The sequence below is a fragment of the Saccostrea echinata genome, unplaced genomic scaffold, assembly GCF_033153115.1.
Source record: "Saccostrea echinata isolate AGI-Se365-2 ecotype Australia unplaced genomic scaffold, CSIRO_AGI_Sech_v1 ptg000054l, whole genome shotgun sequence".
Lineage (NCBI taxonomy): Eukaryota > Metazoa > Mollusca > Bivalvia > Ostreida > Ostreidae > Saccostrea > Saccostrea echinata.
The window spans coordinates 42,579,828-42,600,573 of record NW_026889803.1 but is presented as its reverse complement, the minus strand read 5'-3'; the positions used below and the strand labels follow the sequence as shown (position 1 = coordinate 42,600,573).

At 35.3% G+C, this 20,746-nt stretch overlaps 1 long non-coding RNA gene across 1 annotated transcript; it reads left to right on the top strand.

The window, feature by feature from the left end:
* Positions 1–2,128: 2,128 nt before the first annotated feature.
* On the top strand, positions 2,129–4,642 carry LOC133206282 (uncharacterized). Its single transcript, XR_009723733.1, has 3 exons — positions 2,129–2,167; positions 3,909–4,074; positions 4,536–4,642. It is a non-coding gene; the product is annotated as an uncharacterized LOC133206282 (long non-coding RNA).
* The last annotated feature ends 16,104 nt before the right edge of the window (positions 4,643–20,746 follow it).

Here is a 20,746-nt window from a genome sequence, read left to right as displayed (position 1 = left end):
ATTGGTACATATATATAAGGTAATGCTGTATGTTGTATGTTAACGTTTCGCCTTTGTAGATTTTTTTTAAATGAAAATGAATGCTTACTATAATAGTTCTCTCTCTCTATAAATAAATGAAAAGTGTATGATTTTTTTTCGTTGTTAAATCGGATAATAATGTTTTTACCGAATATGGTTTCTTTGTTAATACGGACAAACATATATCCGGTTTGAATACATGTGTTCTCGGAATGCAACTTCTTGTACTTTTGGACTTCTGGAACTTTTTATGATGTAACGACAAGGTAAAAATGAATTATTTCTCCTTCTAAATTACGGTTAAGTCACCAATATTTAAACAAAAAGTGTCCGCAATCTCAACTTATCATTATTCACGAAGGACATCATCATCGATGGAAATTTAAACAGTTAAAAGAGAGAGTTCTGACTATTGTTAGCCGCCTTTATTTGGCAGATAAAATTAGAAATTATGAAGAATCATTATAACAATTTAAATAGATTGTCTGTAACTAAAGTACATATACATCTTACAAAGTCATAGCACAACCCTTATTCATATGCATAATGATGATATGTATAGGGAAAATGTATTGGTTTTAAAGTACTGTCTATAATAATATAACAACTATGTAAGAAACAAGTGATATATTGTAAATTGAAACAGTTTACTGTTCAAAAGACAAAATTTCTCATGTGTGACCTGCTGAGAGATTTACTGAAAATGTTAAAAATAATAAACCTACAAGATGTACAAATATTGATCATTTTTGATAGTATTTCAAGTAATGAAAATGAATCATCTGAGTAACAATCATCAGTTATTGATGGTGGTCGCAACATCATAGAAGTCTAATGGTAAAAATAAGTGAATCCTCATTTGTTTGAAATTTTTGTTTGATATATGTTGTATCATAACGATAAATTTTTGTTTGTTTATTTTATTCCTCCCTGGTAGTTGTTGAAGTTTTGGCTATTATTAAAAATACTTTTGTTTGTCAATGATCAGATGTACTCAGGGTTGTCTTTGGAAGCATCCTCAGGAAGTGTAGATTCAAATTTGTTTAAATCATGACCCCCGGGTGTAGGGTGGAGCCACAATGGATGATCAAGTTTTACATAGGAATACATAGGATAAAATCTTTGAAAATCTTCTTCACTAGAACCACTGTATCAGGAAAGATGAAACTTATGTTAAAACATCCTCAGCTAGTGTAAATTCAAGTTTGTTCAAATCATGACCCCCGGGGTAGGACGGGGCTACAATGAACGATCAAAGTACATAGGAAAAATCTTAGAAATTTTTCATTTCAAGAACAGCAAAGCCATGATTCGTCATATTTATATGGAAGCATCTTCAGGTAGTGTAGATGCAAGTTTGTTCAAATCATGAACCCCATGGGTAGGGTGGGGCCACAATGGGCGATCAACGTTTTACGAACAATACTGTTACATAGGAAAGATCTTTAAAATTCTTCTCAAGACCAATATCGTAAAAATTGGTCATAATAATATAAAAGCATCCTGAAGTAATGTAGATTCTATTTATTCAAATCATGACACTCCCCCCTCCCTCCCCAGGAGAATAAAGGGACCATAACAGGGGATCACAGTTACACAGTAAAACTCGTTTAGTATAAACACGGATATTGCGAATTCACAGATATAGCAAAGTTTTCTTGGATCCCCAGGTAAATAAATTTTACTAATTCCTTATATGGATATAACAAATTAAGGATATAGCAAAGTAATTTCACAGGTCTCAGTGACTTCGTTATACCTGAGTTTTACTGTAAAAAGGAAGAAAAAGGATATATTGATAAAAATTTTCTTCTTAAGGATAGCAATGGTAATATGTGTCATATTAATTCAAAAGCATCCTTAGAAAGTGTTGAATTCATAACCACCCCCCCCCCCCTCTCTCTCTGAACCACTTTTATATTTAAACTTTTAAATACTGAACTGATTTATGCTTTTTTCTACCTAAAGTGCTCAGGTGAGCAATGTGGCCCCTAGGACTCTTGTTTATTGTTGGTCTTATATGTGAAATCAGAATGCAATACAGTGTAGTAACTGTACATAATATATTCTTTCAGAGAGAAGAAAACTGACATTAAAGGAGAACCAGTAACTAAAGATGTATGATGAATCAAGATGTGATCATGTGGTAAGTGGTAATTAATTCAATCATAAATAGGCATGTATGACAATTGCATTAAAAGAAAAGAACTTGATTCCAATTTTAATTGGAATGTTGAACTACCAGCTGCAAACTACAACTGGTTAGGCATAATAAAAAAATATGTTTGTTTATGGTTACCCGACTGACCCTATATCTAATAGCCAACCCAAATTTTTTTTTCATTGTAAAAATCCATAAGTCACTCATTTGTCGGTTTAACTTTTACATGCATCTTAATCGGTCAAGCGTTTGAATCGAAAGTACTAGAAATAGTTAGTGCAACATGGAATTAAAGAAGAAATACAAGACAGTTTTTTCATTGTGTGGTAGCTGTAAGGCAGTTGGCAAGAAAGATATTGTCTATCGCCTATATGGCAAGCCCAAACAAAAAATAAAACAGCACCACACAATGGTAAAACTGTTTTGTATTTCAACCAATTCATGTGAATTTGTGTATAAAAAAATTCAATAAAATAAAAAATTCCTACCAACCGACCCTATTTCATTTCAGCATGTAACAGTAAGCAAACATATTTTTTTGTTTGGCCTTATGTAATTGTATGGCTTGGAGTCACTTCTCTATAAAATTTTCTGTCTGGATGATATCTAGCATAATATACACCATGCAGTGAGGATTTTAGTTCACCCGAGCTAAAAACTCAAGTAAACTTTTCTGATCATCTTTTGTTTTGTCTTTTGTCCATCAAACTGTCTATCCATCAGTGAGCTTTTCACATTTTCAACTTCTTCTCAAGAACCACTAATTCTAACAAAGGTTGACACAAAGTAAGAATATTTTAAATTGTACAGAGGAAGCCCCCACCCCACCCCCCACCCCCCTTCACCCCAAGGGGAAATGATCAATTCTTTCAGATATTATTGATATGATCATAAGACATTTTTGAGCAACTCATTATTTTGTATTCTGTAGACTTTATTTTAAGAATAATGAATATTTGTTTAAGAGTCCTTCTGTCAAGGTTTAAAGTTCAATTAAAATTATTTTGTGATACATGTATTTGAGGATTCGAGATATCAGGAGTAAAATATTTAAAAAATACTTCCAAATTACTTCGACATATCTATGGTATTCGAGATGCCAAAGTTCAACTGTATGGCTATGCTAAAGTAGTAAATATTATAACTTACTAAAACTTTCTAACATTGAAACATGTTAAATGAAACAAGACAATAATGAAAAATAAAAATTTACTGATTTCTGGCTGGTCAGTATTTTGATGACTGTAATTTCTAAAATATTCAATGAAACACTTTGAAGCTTTAACTGTAGGTATATGTTAACTAAATATACTCTAAGGTAATATTTATAAATGAGAAGTTTTGAACAAACATTACAACATGCATGTATGTAAATTGGGGGTAAAAATTTGTTACCGGTAATGGCTATTGCCTTAATTTTCAGTGACATAAAACAAGATTTAGAATGTAGGTAAATAATACTAGTATGTGTCTGTACATATGATATAGCATATACTGTGGTAGAACTTGTACTGAATGTTGATTAGCTAAATCTTGAATGGCTGATATGTTGGTCGTTTTTTTATGAAATTTAAATTATATGTATGTAAACTGAGTGTACATGCAACATAAAATTATTCAGAAGGTATTAAACATGATTAAAGTATGTGTATGCAATGCAACATATGATGAATTCATATTGACTTGTAAGGATATAGCTTATCATGTATGTGCATTGTTTTTTTAGGGTCCTGTTCTGCAGATGCCATGAGATGATCTTGTCTGTCCATCTGATATCACTTGTCCTGAGTATATTTTCTCTCCTCTTAGCCCAATCTCACTCAAATTTAACTCATAGAGTGCCTGTGGATGGAGGGTAAAAGGTGACCTTGGACCAGTTATCAAGGTCAAAGGTCAATATCAAAACACACTATATATCTTTATTTAAAGTCCTTGTCCACAGCATAATTTTTCTCCCTTGGTATGATCTGGCTTGTGTGCCATGGGATGAAGGGTTTTTAGTGATCTTTAACAAAATTTCTAGGTCAAATGTCAATAAGAAAAAAAAAAGATTCATAATATCCTTGTCCAGAGCACATTTCTCTCCAATTCACTCAACTAAAAGCAGTGTATGAAATGGTCATACATGTATGAGATGGTCATATTCTGCTTTAATATTAATCTGGCTTAAAACCTTACTATGTAATGTTCATTATTCGGAGTTCATGGTCATTAAATTTAAAGACTGAAACTGATTATAATCACTGATATTGGTACATTAAAGGACATTGAGTGATCTTGTAAGATTTCTAAATAATATTCAAGCATACAATTCTTACATCAAGTAATAATTTTATATGAAAATATATTGCAGATCGCAGATGATGTGAAGAAAATACAAAGGAAGCTGATGTTGAAAGAAGTATAGAGTATTTAATGAAGTTTATGAATGGACTTAGATGTGAAAGACTACTTCATTGTTTACCAAGATATATAATTTGATTTATTTTGTTATCATTTTCAAATAATGTTTTTGCACATCAAATGAATTATTAAACACATGATTTGATAATGCTTTTTCCTTTTTATACATTTTCTTGATAGATTTTGAAAAGAAAACACAGTCTACCAAGGAAATTAATAATATATATATTTTGATTTAAACCTGCTGTTCTCTTTTCACATTCTAGACAAGAAAGATTTACCATGGTAAATACAGGGATCCTTGAGCTTCCAGTTGCTAGTCGATCATTTTTCGAAATTGAAATGCTCAACCTACCCTGTAGTTTCCATGGTATGGAAACTATTACACCACAATTACACATTGCTTTCCGTCTCAGAAAAATAAGGGAATCTTGAAGTTTCCCTGTCATTTCCTTTTATGAGACACCAGATAATTCCACCAAGTTTCCATCACACGGAAACCGCTACGCTCCGATTCCATGTAGTTTCCTGAGTCATGGAAACTTGAGGAATCACGAGGTTTCCTCTAGATTCCGTTCATGGGAAATCTGAGGATTCCATCGAGTTTCCATTCCATGGAAACCACTACGCTCCGATTCCACATAGTTTCCTAATTATGGAAACCAGTGGAATCTTCAGGTTTCCCATTACGGGAAACCACATGGAGGCTCAGGAAACTTCAGGTTTCCTGAGGTTTCCGTGGTTCGGGATACCTAATGGAATCGGAGCGTAGTAGTTTCCGTGGTACTTGATGGAATAACCTGGCATCCGCTGCGGAAACCACTAGGAAACATGATGTAAACATGAGGTTTCCATGTGGTTTCCATATAGTTTCCCATGACGGGAAACTGCTTTTTTCACCCAGTGTTGGTTGTAAGGTTATCATTAATGTCCTTTTCTAGTAAAATATCCAAATATGAAACATGTGTCAGACTCTGGTATCTTTTATTTTAAGCTCACTGGGATATATCGAGTCGACATATGAATGGAAGCAGCTATTGTTAATCGATAATGCGTCGTCGATATATCTAAATGTCGAATTGAAGGCCAGGGCAAGTGTTTTCTTCTTCTCGTGTACAAGATTTTGAATAAATTGTGATAGTAGTAGATTACTCCAGGATAGCCGGGGCTATCCTGGAGTATAGGGGCCGTTATAGCCGGTAAAAAAATGGAAAAAATGTCAAAAATGCAAAATGGGCTGGCCGGGGCTATCCAGGCGTATAGGGGCCTGTATAGCCTGTAAAAAAAAAGTCAAAATAAGAAAGGCTATACAGGATACCGTATCAAGAATTCTAAAATGCGCTGGCCGGGTCAATTAAGTGCACTTTTTTTCTCACCCTTTTTCTTAAAAAAAATCCAAAAATCCACAAAAAATTTCAACAAACCTTTTATTATTGATCCTATCCAAATACAATACAATACAATCCAATATAATACAATATGAAAACAAGATCAGAGAACAGTCCTATACACGAAAATCACATTTTTTTTATCACTGTACAAAAGGAATTTTTTTGGTTAGTCACTAATACCTAGGACTTACACAGTCTTGGCATCGATTCAAGTATATCCATTATGACGTCATTATCACACAAAAACAAGGAAAAAACATCAGAGAAACAGTCCTAACAGGAATATCACAAGGTTCACAAAAAAAAACATGAAAACTTACTGTTTCACATCCATTATTCACAACAAAAACTGTCAATTATTTTTCTGGAGTTTCAATTTTAGTTTCTCCTTTACATTGGTATTCTCAAGTTTTCTTTTGTTAGTGCCTTTATTAGGAATTTGATGTTCCTGGTGTTTTTTCTTCTCTTGAGTTTTCTCTAAATTTTGTACTTCTTTCACTAATTGTTCATCATCTTCTGGGCATTCATTAACCCAATGTCCCATTCTTCCACATTTGTAACACAAATCCTGTTTTTTTCTTGGACAGTCTGGAGCCCAATGTCCCAACTCATTACAAATGTAACATGGATCTGTTTCTTTTGTCTTTTTTCCTGTGCTGCTGCTGCTGCTGCTCCTGCTGCTACTACTGCTACTCTGTTTTTTCTGATAAAATCCACCATTCATTTTCTCCTGGATGTTAGTCACTTTAACTTCTAATCTGGATAATTTACCCCTTATCAAACAAAATTCACTGGTGTTGTATTCTTTTAAATCCATCAGCATTTTAATAATTCCATCCATAGTGGTGGTTAAGATGCTCATATCTTCTTTGGTCATGGGTTCTGGCATATTATAAAGTCCCAAATCCAATCCGATGGGATCTTGTGTATCAGGTGCCGTGGGTAAGGCATATCCTAGTCCTGTACTCTGAGGTGGAATATAATTCTGACCTGTAAGATTATTAAGATTCATCATTGCTTCTGCCATGTCTATTCTTTCTACAGGTGTCAAGACTAATGCTATAATTGACTGAACTCTGAGTTTATATACCTTATGAAAAACTATTTTTAGCTTTTTGTTACTATAATTATAATAGCACGAGATCCTATTCTTAAAACACCTGCACAGGTGAAATTTTGGCACCGATTCAACTTTGAAAAACTATTTTTACCTTTTTGTTACTATAATTATATATATTAAGCACGAGATCTGATTCTTAAAACACCTGCAGAGAGGGGTCATGTACCTAATCTTGGCACCTATTCAAGAGTCTTAAAACACACCTGTGTAGTATAGTACCGTGTGCAAAAAGAATACTTAAGCCCTATTTTTACCTTGATTGGTTTTATTTCTATAAATAGAAAACCAAAAAGTATAAATAAGGTCATAAAAAAACATTTCTTTTTTAAAAATCATTGATATCATGTTGAGACACTATCACACTTTAGTGTTGGAAAGTTATGATACTTTAATGCAATGTCTAGAACAACAGGAACAACCATTACCCCCCGAAGCAGAACAAGTGTTTCAGAAAGCAGACAACATCATAGAAACCACTCAGGACTTGTGGTTACAATGCCTGGCTTTATCCCATCGTACGACAGTGGGGAGATTAGCGATTATTCATTTCCTATGTCAACGAATGAAAAAGACTTTACCCGAAAAAATGTACGGGATGAACATGATGCAATATTTACAAAAACCCTACAGTTTTCTATGTCATCCCCAAGGGAGCAAAGTGATTCTACTTTGGAAAGAAATAGAAACGATGGAGAAAATCTGTATTCAATACGGAATGAAATCTCTGGAAATATCAGACCTACTAATAAATGTGTGACGTTTAATACAGACTTGAATGAAATTTATGATTTACCCCCCGAAGATCGGAAAAGTGAATGGATGACTGTAGTAGCGGATCGATTAAGATTTCAGAGGAGAATTCAACACTTGGAACAATTGTTAAAACTAAAAAAATAAAAAAAGAATGAAAAAAAACAATCAGTTCTTTTTTTGTTATTATTTCTATACAAATAGGACGCCATCTTGTGTCCTTGTTTAGACGCTGAGATGTTTTTTTGTTTTAGTCTTTTTATAAAAATCTAGACATTCCCATTGGAAATAAAGTAGATACAAATTTTTTTTATAAGTTTCCGATTGTATTTATGTCAAAATTTTCATCATCAAAGATCAGGATTGAAAAGAATCTTATAAGCTCTATACAAGTCTATACAGTGATTTTCTGAAAATGGCTGACCTTTGACCTCCCTTGTGTTTATGTTTAGACCGACGCTACGTTTATTTCTACACTTGTAAGGATTCTTTTGATTTAAAAACCCTCTCAACACTTTTCCTTAGGTTCGATCTTATGATAGACATTAAGTTTTCTTGGTGTCACACTTTTAAAAGTTTAAAACTCTTTATTTTAGGTATTCAGGTCACTCAAGGTTAGGCCTTCGCTTCGGCATCAATGAGGCTGTTCTAAACAACGGAGGAATGTCATGTATGAATAATACTGTGAAATCATCCTCAAAACTTACCTTAATTCTTTTACTAGAAGGTTTGAAACTATATATCATTCCATAATATGTTATTTAATCCAATAGAGATATTCACAAACACAAAATAACACAAATTTGAATTCTCCATGATTTTTTGAGCTCTGTTTCATCCGGGGTTTTGGGTGCTTTCTTTTCGGGTCGCGCTGTGTGTATAAATACCAACGCTCGTCAGCTGTTAACTGTCATTCGTTATTAGCTGATTTTCCAGCCACCGTCACAATGACTGATGAGACATTTCATGAGGAAGTATTCCTGATTCCCGGAATAGAATTAATATGCTATTTTGCGGTCCGGAGGATAGCGGATGGGCAGGAGTTATTGCGGTGCCCAATGATGAGAGTTGAGATGTCCAACAATAGACACGCCAGAAGAAGATCTGCCAGACCGTACCAGGTACCTGAGCGCCACCCTAGGAGGAGGAGAAGATCAGCCTCACCACCATCAAGGCCACCCTCACCACCACCAAGGGCACCCTCACCACCACCACCACCACCACCACCAAGGGCACCCTCACCACCGCCAGGAAGGCCGGTAATTCCGCCTCTTTACCACCCGAGGCCCCAGGAGGAAGGGAGGAATTTTGGATTACCAGATTCCCCCCAGTCGCCACCACCATCCCCTGGGATTCCCACAACAGTAGATGAGCTCCAAAACCACACCAGGTTTCAAGGATGTATTCCTAACTGGGGAATGCAGGTTCCAGTTTCCTTGATATTTTGCACCCTCTGCCTCTGCGAAAATGAAGAGAGTAACTTTATTTGTGACAGATGTAGGCAGCGTCCTGCCTGCTACCTGTGCTCTGCCAGGTTAATCGATAGGAGCCTACCCTGTCCATTGTGCAGATATAACCCGTACCCCTGGAGAGGATTTGGGCTGCAGCCACAGTAAGGGAGTAAACCCTTGATAAAAAATCAACAACGGCCCTTTTAAGGGCCACTTCAATGATTCGAATAGATACCTTTTTGATACACCGTTGGTGATAATAGAAACGTCTCATAAAAAAAACACCCAGAGGTCACTGTTGTTTTAAAAAATTAAAATTAAATTTTTTTTATGAACATTAAATTTTTTTTTTAAACAAAGAAATAAGAAATATATATTTTTTAATTTTTATTTTACACATCAACATTAACACACACAAACATTATTTTTTTTAATTTTTTTTTATAATACACACTTAAATATTTTTTAAAATGTCACTTTTTTAAAGCTGAACAAAAATAACATTTCTCTTTTTCTTTTCTACGAAATATCTCCAGGCACAATTTTGCTGTTTCCCATTTCTCCAGTAATTCTTTGTTTCTCTCCTCAGGTTTCAGAATTCCATATTCTTGATAGTTGTCACCTTGCCTGTAGAACATTCTTTCTAATTCTGGTGTACTGTGGGACATATCAAATCTTGCTGTAAGATTAAGTTTATGCACATCCAGTCCTCCTACAGGTTCTTTCATTTGAACGAAACCCCTAATTTGATGCACTTTTCCTGTCCAGGGATGAATTTCCTTTTTTAGGATCAAGTATTGAATTTCATCATCCTCATGGTTCAGAAAAATGTCTATATCTTCTATTTCTTCGTTCACTTGATTTAAAACAAATGTCCAGTTAATGGCTACTCTGTAACTTCTGTATGGGTCTTTTGGGTCATGAATCTTCTCATCTGCTGGCAAGTAAACATTACAGGGTTCTTCCTCCTCCTCCATAGTTTTTAGTTCTATTCTTCTTTTAGGAGGACTGGAATCATTTACCTCCATAGGTATGATCATTCTTTTTTCTAATAATGGTATTTTCTCTTCCTCCATATCTTTTGACTTTTTACTCAAACTCATCCTCATCAAACTGATTTTCATACACCTTAGTCCCTTTGTATTTATACCTTTTTTTGGTAAGTTTATTTTTAACTCTTTGTGTTAGTTTATTTTTAACTCTTTTGTTACTATTTTTATATATATATATAAGAGCATCAGTTTCAGATTCTTTTTAAAAAAACACCTAGGCAGCAATTTTTTTTCTTTTGTTTATTTTTAGAACAAACAAACAAACAACAAACAACAATAATAATAATAACAATAACAATTTTTTTTACAATACATTTTGATAGAAACATTGACAAATTTGTCCATGACCTGTTGGTGTTTTATGATAAGTGTCTTTAAACCATTGAGCTACATAATGATCTCTTTGTAAAGCTGTAGGATGGTCAAAGGGAAATAACCATTCATCGGCTTTGATTTTCTTCATATGTCTTTGATGTAAATAATACACACAATATTGTCCACACACATCCGTATTCCAATCTTGATATCGATACGGATTATAAATCCATTGATGACCATGACGGTGGATAAAGTCTTGAATTTCTTTTTGTAAGGGAGGAAATCCATAAGAATCAAAATATTCTACCACTGGACTGCTTACATATAAACACACCCAATGTTCTCCAGGTTGATCTTGAGGATCTGTATTGACTACAATGGCTTTTTCTCCAAATTTTAATTGATCTGGTAATAAATCTAAAGGATACACTCCACCAAATGAACTCTTTAATTCTCTAGATAACACTTCTCTCAACTGTCCTGTATCCATTAATAATCAATGCTCACTTCTCTCTGTTTGTTGATTTCTAAGAGGTTATCAAATTCTGCATACACCACACAATTTAAAGTGGTAGCCGTATTGTTCGTAAATTGGACTTCTACTCTTAAATTTCCTGTTTCTATGAGATGAAATTTATCCGATTGGGCTTCTTGATCTTTTGTGAAATCCCAGCCCCATAAAGTGTATCCGTTTTTATACTCTTCTAAGGTAATGTCCGGAGCCCAATCTTCTCCTAATTTTCCCAAAGCTTGATATATACTCAGATAAGATCTCAGATATAAATCTTCATTAAAATTAGGTTCGAAACAACGAGTCATCATGGTCTCTCCATTGATACTAACATCTAATTTTTTAATCCCAAAATTTTGAAAATTAAAGGGATTTTTAGTTTTATCTCCATTAAAAGCCGCATTCTCCACAAACCCTAAAATGAGCCTTTTTGGCATCTGGCCTTGAAACAGATGATCGGTAATCTTAGATTGAGTTCCTGTAGGTATGGTAAAACTTTTGACTTCCACTCTTCTTAATGGATATTTGGCTCTGTAAGTATTCAAAGTTTGATTGATCTGATTCATTAAAGTAGGGGAAGGTTTCATTTTTCTCACCCACAAGACCATACTTAATATTTTGACTTTTCCAGTATTGGCTTGAGCCGTCATCATGTAGAAATCAGGTCTAGCTCGATTAAATCTCAAACGGACGTCCACTCCATTCGGTAGAAATCGATCTTGTTGAAACAAATCCAGATGTAAACGATCCAACAAAGTGATTTTCTTACTATCATCTATGGCTTCATGACGTTTTCTGTATCCTTCGTTTTTAGAATTGGCTGGGTACGCTGGAATGATGGGTTTGTTAATGGTACAAGTATTACCAACGGATACATTAAATGTCTGATTAGCATCCACTCCCAGAGCTGCTAGCCCCCTTTCGTCCATATGTCCTGCCGTATCTTTTTCCCATAGACTACAGGCTTTCATTTGTGTGGCTAAAGTTCTGGGTTTGTAAGACAGTAATTTCTCCAGATAAGCTTTGTAAGGATAAGTATCGGTCCCTGGAGTGATTATTTTTCCATTGACATTAACATCAATTTCCGTAAACATGGAATGTAAGATATTATTCACTGGGGCTGTTTTAGCAGGATCTCCAGCCAGATCACTTCCATCATTTTGGACAAATTGACATACCATTTGAAGATAAGTTTGAGATAAATCTAGATATTGATCTCCTTGTCCTTTAATTTCAAATTCGATCGGAGCTGTCTCGGAATCTAAAGTACTAGAAATAGGGTAATATTCTTCCCATTTAGACTCTTCTAAAGCAATATTAGTGGGAGGAACTTGGAACAATTGTAAATTGTCCATCCCACAAGCACAGGAATCGGGTTGTAACATGATGTCTGTCTACCAAGATTGATTTTTCACAAATGAAACTCCTCTCCCTTACACCTCTCTATTTATACTCTCAGTCAAAGACATCTAAAGGACGTGTTTTCTTATTGGGAATATTTTCTCCTTGATTTTTTCTTTTTCTCTTAGGACCTCCTCTAGCCAACAGAACTCTTTCTGTCTGTTTTTTTCTTTTTTTCTTACTATCTCCTAGATTCATTTTTTGTTTTACCATTCCCGACGTATTTTTCAGGGCTTGTATTCCGTGAGTTTTGATAGCATCTTTTAAAGATCTCTTATTTTCTAACACATCTAACCCCGTTCTAGCAGCAGCGGTCAAGGCATGTTTAGCTCCCGTTTTCAGTAAATCCGTAAAAAATCCTTCCCCTCTTTGATTTTTTTTTGGGGGTGGATAATAATAAGCTGGTGGTGGGGGTGGGGGTGGTTGCTGTTGACCCCCTCCTAATATTCCACCTAATAGATTACTGACTAGTGGAGCTGCTAATTTTAATACCGGAGCTAAAAGACCAAACCCGTGTCCTTTTTGTCGTAATAAACCTTTATGATAAGTCCAACCGTGTCCTCTCTGTCTTAATATTCCTGGATGATACTGCATGGTGATCACTGTTCTTAAAAACTGACTTTTCTGCACTCTGAGGACTTCCTTTTATACCCCTTTTTAGGGCTGAATACAATATAAACAGCATACCAGACAAATCATGACTCCCAATAGGATGTAACAAAAAAGCTGTACACTCATCTCAGTACACTTTTCTAAAATGAAGTTTGACTAGAGTTTTTCCACTTAAAAAGGGCATGGGTTTTCCTAAAGGTGTCATGATGTGTATCTCAATGGTATCAAAATGTTTTTTACTCAAAGGGAGATATTCCGCACGGATGGGTTCCCATTTACATTGATTGTCTTTGTGTTCAAATTGACAAGGGACCACTCTTAATAATTTCAAGGCATTCGATCCTACGGTCTGGGGTTGAATCAGATCACAATACACATACATGGATTTTAAATTTCGATATAAATCTACAGTGTCTGGAGCCAGATAACTGATATTAATCCATTTGGTCGTGTCTTCTGTCCAATTTTCCGGGACTAATTTAGAATCATGAAATCCTAATTTATAAGCCAGACTTAAGGGAAGACGTACAAAGATGGGAATTTGACGTAAATGAGTGATATAATTCACTCGATTGAAATCCTTTCGATAATTAAATTTCATCTCAATTTTTGAGGGTTTTTCTTCTTCTTCTTTCAGGTCTTGTATTACTGTCTTTAAGCTTTGTTTTAAATTTCCATACACATCATCATCGTCATCACTTCCTTGATCTGTGGGGTTTTTTTTCTCGGTCCATTTGTGATACTTTTTCCAGATTTTTTTCATGGTCTGTACTAAACCTTCATTGATTTCTGCCAGGATAGCTGTAGGGTTAGGATAAGGTCCCGGTCTAAATCGAAGTCGATACAAATTCAATTTCTCTTTAGGATCATAAGTACCGATTAACCAATAAGCTTTACTCCAATCTACTAAAAGCTGGGTTTGTTGAAAATTAATGGGAGTACTTTTCAATAATTGAAACCTTCCCCACTGGTACTTATCGGGGTCCTCGAGATCCAGTTTCTCAGATGGTGAAACGCCTTTAAAAAAAGGTGGAACTTTTTCCACTATACACACTTCGATATAAGATTCATCCTGACTTATATTTTCTATACTACAAGGATAAATCATTTCGGTTAATGCTACTTCCCATTGACCATCCGTTAAATCCACAGATTGTGGTAATAAAGTTTTAAATTGAGCGGTCGTATTCCCCGGAAAAGATTGCATGGAGCTATCACTGGGTAATGTCATGTAAAAACCACTGTTCTCAGCCATGTTCAGTAAGAGACTGAGAGATATTTACTTCTGACCTTTCTATTTATAATAATGATAATTTATACACATTTCATTTTATGATTTATTTCCTTCATATCTACATAAGGGACAAAGTCTGTAACAAGTCACGACAAATTTCTCAACACATTTCTCACAGCAAGGATACTGTCGACATTGTTGACACTTCCATCTCCCCTCCGTATTTTCCTCCCAGCAGGTCAGGCATTTCTTAAAAGCTCTTTTTCTCGTTACTTTGACCCATGGGGGCACCATATTGTCAACCCCAAACTTCCATGTGAAATATTTAATGCACCAGCTACATCCACAGGTCTCCATAGAAGGGGGATCATCCACAAACCAGTGAGGAAAAGTCATTTCACAATGCTCGCAAATTCTATAAGTTCTGTGATGCCATCCGGGATAATCATACACCGTAAATCCACGCCAATGGTTATTTTTCCTATCACAGTAATGACAGTAATACTTTTCTACGTCAATCCAATAAATCAGTCTCCAAGAAAAAATCATGATTGAGCTCAGTGTACTCAAAGCTAAGCTTTATATACTCTTTTTTCTGTGTTTTATTTTTAGAATTTTGTTACTATATTTATTTTTTTCAGCACGAGATCTGATTCTGAAAACACCTGGCCACATGAGTGTGCTGTGTGCAAATACTTTTTTTGCTGAGTCATTAATACACAGGTAATAAATCTTGGCAGCGATTCAAGTATATCCATTGTGACGTCATTAATCACACTAAAAAAAAAAAATGTGATACAGATCAAAAAAATAAGACTTGTAATTTTTGTGTGTTTTTTTTTATTCATAATAACAACAATCATAACAAAAACAATCATATTAATAAACATTCAAAACTTTTGTACACTTCATTTGTTTCATCTATGGGAAAAGATCTTCTCATGTACAAATATTCTGTTTCACAAGCACAGTCCATGATACTGTATCCTTTTAAGAGCACTTTCAGATAATCTTTAATACACTCTTTGGCTCTTTCCATCCATTTTCCTTGAATCCAAGTCCTTTCTGGTCCTTTTTGATTGTGAAACAAGACATATTTCACTTTCCATTTGAATTCCTGATACTTAGGTTCCTTTCGACCCCCTAATATTGCCATCTTATGTGTTATTACCCATGGATGGTCTGGAAACTTCATTCTCTTATACAGGGTGGCATCTTTTTGTTTTCCTGGATTCTTATCTTTGAAATCTTGAATACATTCTTGTTTGTTTTTCATCCATTCTCCTTTCTTAATAGAACCTTTCATTTTCCAACGATACTCTGAGCTTAAATACTCCATTGTATTTTTTGTGTGTGTGTGTGCTCTGTCTCTCTGTGAAATCAGAAATGATCAATTTTTTTTGGACTTGTTCCATTTTATATACTCTATGGTGTTTCTATTTTTAGACTCTCTGGATTTGTATCTATTTTTATATATACTCTATTGTGTCTCTATTTTTAGACTCCCTGGATTTGTGGTCTTCTTAGGGGTATGATGCATTAGGGTAGGACTAGGCATAATGTATCCTACGGAAGAACTCACACAGACCATCCAATATTCGCGATTAGTATCGTGTAAAGCTAACATGACCACACTGGTAATGATAAGAGATACACAAATGAATAATTGTGCAAAATAAACAATTTCTTCTCGAGGCACTTTCTCTCCACAAAATTTCCAATGAGGAGTTATTGAATGAGATCCGTTTGGGGAATCCATGAATCGAAACTAGGAGGATATCCTTTCCACCGCACTTTGACTTCTTGAATGATTTTTTTCCCTACACGTCGCTTTTTATACCCCAAGATTTCTTCTACTTCGTACACATCATCTTTTTTATTAATCTGTTGTAATTCTTTTTCGTAAAAAGTGCCTTCTAATTCCTCACCATGATCATCTTGGATTTTATACACATAAGGATATCTTCCAGGCACTCTTTTAGAAATGGTAAACAATTCTGTAGTCCAATTGGGTAAATATCCTTTTTCAAAAGTGCGTTTAGCTTTACTAATGCGGACCCGATCTCCTTGTTTAAATTGAGGTTTTTTAGGAAATGTTTGAGATTTTTCCCCATATAAAGTTTTCCAGACTTTTAATACATTAGAAGCATTCACTTGAGCTGGTGCTCTTTTAATACTTCGATGATAAGAATGATTGTAAGCATATACTAAATCCGGTAAGACGTCTAAATATCGTCTGGTTTTATGACGAGTGAAATAACGCCACATGCGTGCTTTGAGGGTTCTTTGAAATCGTTCCACAATACTGGCTTTAGTGTCCGTATTACGAGTAGTAAAAAAATGAATGGATTTAAAAGTGTGTAAGAATTCTCGATTGGTAAATTCTTTGCCTTGATCGGATTGAATGCGGATGGGACGTCGTCCGTCTTGTTGAAAAATCTCTTGTAATCCTCGAATCATTTCTTTTCCTGTTTTCTGTTTTAAAGGCACTACCCAAGCATATTTAGATAAGACGTCAATGGCACACAATAAAAACGTATATCCATCATTATATTTCTTTAAACTGGACACATCTGCTAAATCTAATTGCCATTGTTCATCTATATCGGTCACTCTAGTTTGTTGTCTGCGGAATTTTCTTTGAATGGGTTTATGTAAAGTATAAGTATCTTGTTCTTTTAACCAGTCTCTAATCTTTTTCAGGGAAATTCCTAAAGGTTTGACCTGACGATACAAAGCTTGTATTCCTCCGTACCCTCTTTTAGGATCATAATAAATCTCTTTTAAAATGTCTTCCACTTGTTTCTTTTTCATTTCTTCTTAGGTAAAGGAAGCCAATTTTCTTCAATTTTTGCTAATTTCTTTTCTTCTTCTTCCAGTTTGGTTTTTAATTTCTGTCGAGCTAAAGGACTATATCTGGATCCTACCCTTGTCCCTACAGGGGTTGAAATGGGTTTTTTAATGACGGTTCCTGGATCTTCTATAGGACTACTTACTGGAGTGTCTAAAAAGGAAGAAAATCCACTATCGTCTCTTTCGTCACTTTTAGGAGTACTGATTTTTCCAGGTTTCTGCATGGCTTTTATAAGGTTTCCATTACTCAGGTATTCCAGAGGAGTACGGGTCTCTTTTAAAGCTTGAGCAAATTGTTCTAATCCTGTAGGAACCGGATGATTTTTCAAAGTATGAGATCTCATACTATCAGCCATTAAATCCACAATGTTAGAATCGGCAACTTTTTGACCTCGATAACTAATTTCACCTTCTTTATTCCAAGTTAACACTTTAGGGTTTTTCTTTAAATGATTTAATAATAATCCAGCTTTTCTTTTCATGTTTTTATTGACGGTTTCAAGAATTTCATCGTCAATCTCAGCTGGGGCTGCTGGTGATCCTTTTACTGCTTCTGCAGGGGATGGGGGTACTGGTGCTACTGCTGGGGGTGCTCCATCTGCTGCTGCTGCTGCTGCTGGAGCTCCTGCTGCTGCTGCTGCTGCTGGTTGAGCTGATGGTTGAGCTAATGGAGTTTTTGTAGGTTGTTGTCTAGCTTTTTCTAAATAATTTCTATAGCGATGAAGTTCTTGACCATATAAAGCGACTTTTTCTTCTGGGGTTAAATCTTCACGTCTTGTAATGTCCTCTAATTCCTGACCTAAACTGAGAGTAGTTTGAAATTCAGGAGGTTTGGGTAATTTTCCTTTAAGTTCATTCAATAAGACTTCAGGAACTAATACCATTTTACGACTCATTTTCCCCCTAGGAGAGATGCTGCTCCTATTAGTAAAGGACCGAGTAAAAGAGGGAAGAGGCCTCCTTTTTGCTGGACTAACAAAGCTCGTCTTTTCTGAATAGATTGAGGTTGAATTAGTCTCCTTAAGATGTGTTTCTTTCCAGCTAGTTTTCGTTTCTGAACCGAACTGAGAGGTAACACTCCTTTTAATAGGTTGTAGACAATCTCACAAATCTTCAGAATACAATCTCCAGAACAATGTTTTAAAATACTTGTCTTTAAGGGTGAAGAATAATGAGGATTAGATAACACTCTTAAAAGAGCTCCATGAGATTTTAATCTTGTAGAACAACAAGTCTTCTTCTTCTTCTTCTTCTTAGCCATCCTTTTCAAATAATGAAGAGGTGTCCCTCAGTGTGTCCTCCTTTTATACTCTTTTAAGGAGGAGGAGGAGCATACATGCCATGTTTGTCTTTCTCATGTTTATCTCTATTTTTTTCGGTGACATAGATTTTGGAACAATATCGGCATTTATATCTCATTCCTTTTGGAAGTTTAGGTGTAGAAGCAGATAAAGGTTGAAAGCGAGCTATTTTAGGAGTCTGTATGGGTACTTTAATTCCAGGAGAAGGAATTCCAACATTAACTTGAGGAAATAAATCCGGGGCTCTTTGACTGCCTATGGGTGCCATAGCACGATCCATTCTCATTTCAGCTTGTTTCTTTAATAACTCTCCAATAGTTTTTTGTCTTTGTTCTTTATAATACTGATTAATTTCATTTCTTAGACTTTTAGGCATAGCTTTACGTTGAGCTGGAGTTTTAGGTGGACCTGGAGTTTTTGGATTGTTTCTTTTCTTCTTCTTCTTCTTTTGAGTAGGTTTTTTCTTATTGTTTGATCCCCCACCTAGTCGAACCATCCAATTTGGTAAAACTCTCTTTTTTGTCTTTTTGTTCTGGACTCTTACTACCACACTTTTCAAACGACGAGCACGTCGTTTTTTAGGGGTATTCCATTTAAATAAATGACGAATGATGACTCCTCCTAAAAATCCTGCTCCGCCACGTTTTAAAATAGCTTTTTTTCTGTCTTCCTCGGTAGCTGATTTATCAGCGATGATACCTAAATCTTGACGATGATGATCAATAAATCTCTGAGTCTGTTTATTAATGGGTAAGACTCCTTTCATTAAATTTCGAGCTCCCATAGCAAACCAATTCAATAAGGCTTTACGTCCTAATTCAATTAAATGAGCTCGCTTAGCAGGATCTTTTTCCCGCTGTAAACGTCTTAAAGTTTTCACTAATTTACTCTTGGCTGATGGTGCCATGATGAGAGTTGAATGATAAATGACAAGGGTGAGGATGATACATTTTTATTTATACTCTTGTGGCATGTGTATAGTTAACCATTCAAACAATCGACTTCTCAATCTGTATTCGTCTGGGGTGTGTGGACTCAAATCCACCAAGAGATACCCATGAGGAACATTGGTAGCTTCTTGATAAGCGGACATCAAATGAGGTAAGGCTAACTGACGACTCAAGACACTGATTTGAGATTTGTCTCGGGGATTTTTAAACAAGACTAAATAATGAGCATTCAAACTAATGGTGCGATGTGATGCTGCCCTATCAAATAAATTCTGAGTGATGTAAATCACACTGGTATTCCGATGATGAGCTTTACGGGTAAACCAATCCACGATGGATTCAATGGCTTTTCCTCCCATCATGTCGTCAAAAATGAGTAAGTGTGGTATATTTAAATTAGCCACTAATTTCTCATCGTCTTCGGGAATATTTCGAATGAAAAACACCCGATCTCTTAGAGAAGTGTAAGCAGGTTGCCATTCCCGATAACACCACACAATTTTTTGTGGCAGGGGGGTAATCCAATGTAAATTTTCTACTAATTTTTTGACAAATTCCGTTTTGCCAGATTTAGAAGGTCCTGCTACCACCATGGTAAATTCATGTTTTAAAAGAAAAGAGGGGAGAGGTGTCTCCTCATGTTGCATGATGACAAATGAAGACAAAGGTAGTTTCAATGCTTTATTTATAGTTAATAACAAATCATTTTTTAATAACCATAAGGTAAAGTGTTATAATCTTTCAAGATCTGTCTCTTATCGTAAACAATTCTATATTGTTTTTCTAAAGGTACTGTCTTGACTTGATGATCTCGGGTCCTCTGTATTTTGTAAGGATAAGACACTGTGACTTCATCTATTTCTTTCTTGAGCATTTTTTCTAAAGTCTCTAAGGATACGATATTAGAAGCCCGAAAATTGAGAGTTAATCCTTTGACTTTAAGGCTGGAATTTCCCTTGGAGGTAAGGTAAGCATAATTTTTGGGGCCTCCTGACATGAATTTGATAATGTGATCCCCGTCTAATTCATCAGTCCATTCTCCTAAACTGTTTCCAAGAATCGGATTAAATTGTCCTTCCTTATGTTGGTATATGATACTATCCGTATCGAAATAAAGCACCCGATCTCCTAAAGGTTGTAAAGTCTCGTAGAGGTGTAATCTGGCATGAGCGGTAGTGAAACAGGCCAGTATTATGTTTCCAAAGGGACATTCTTCT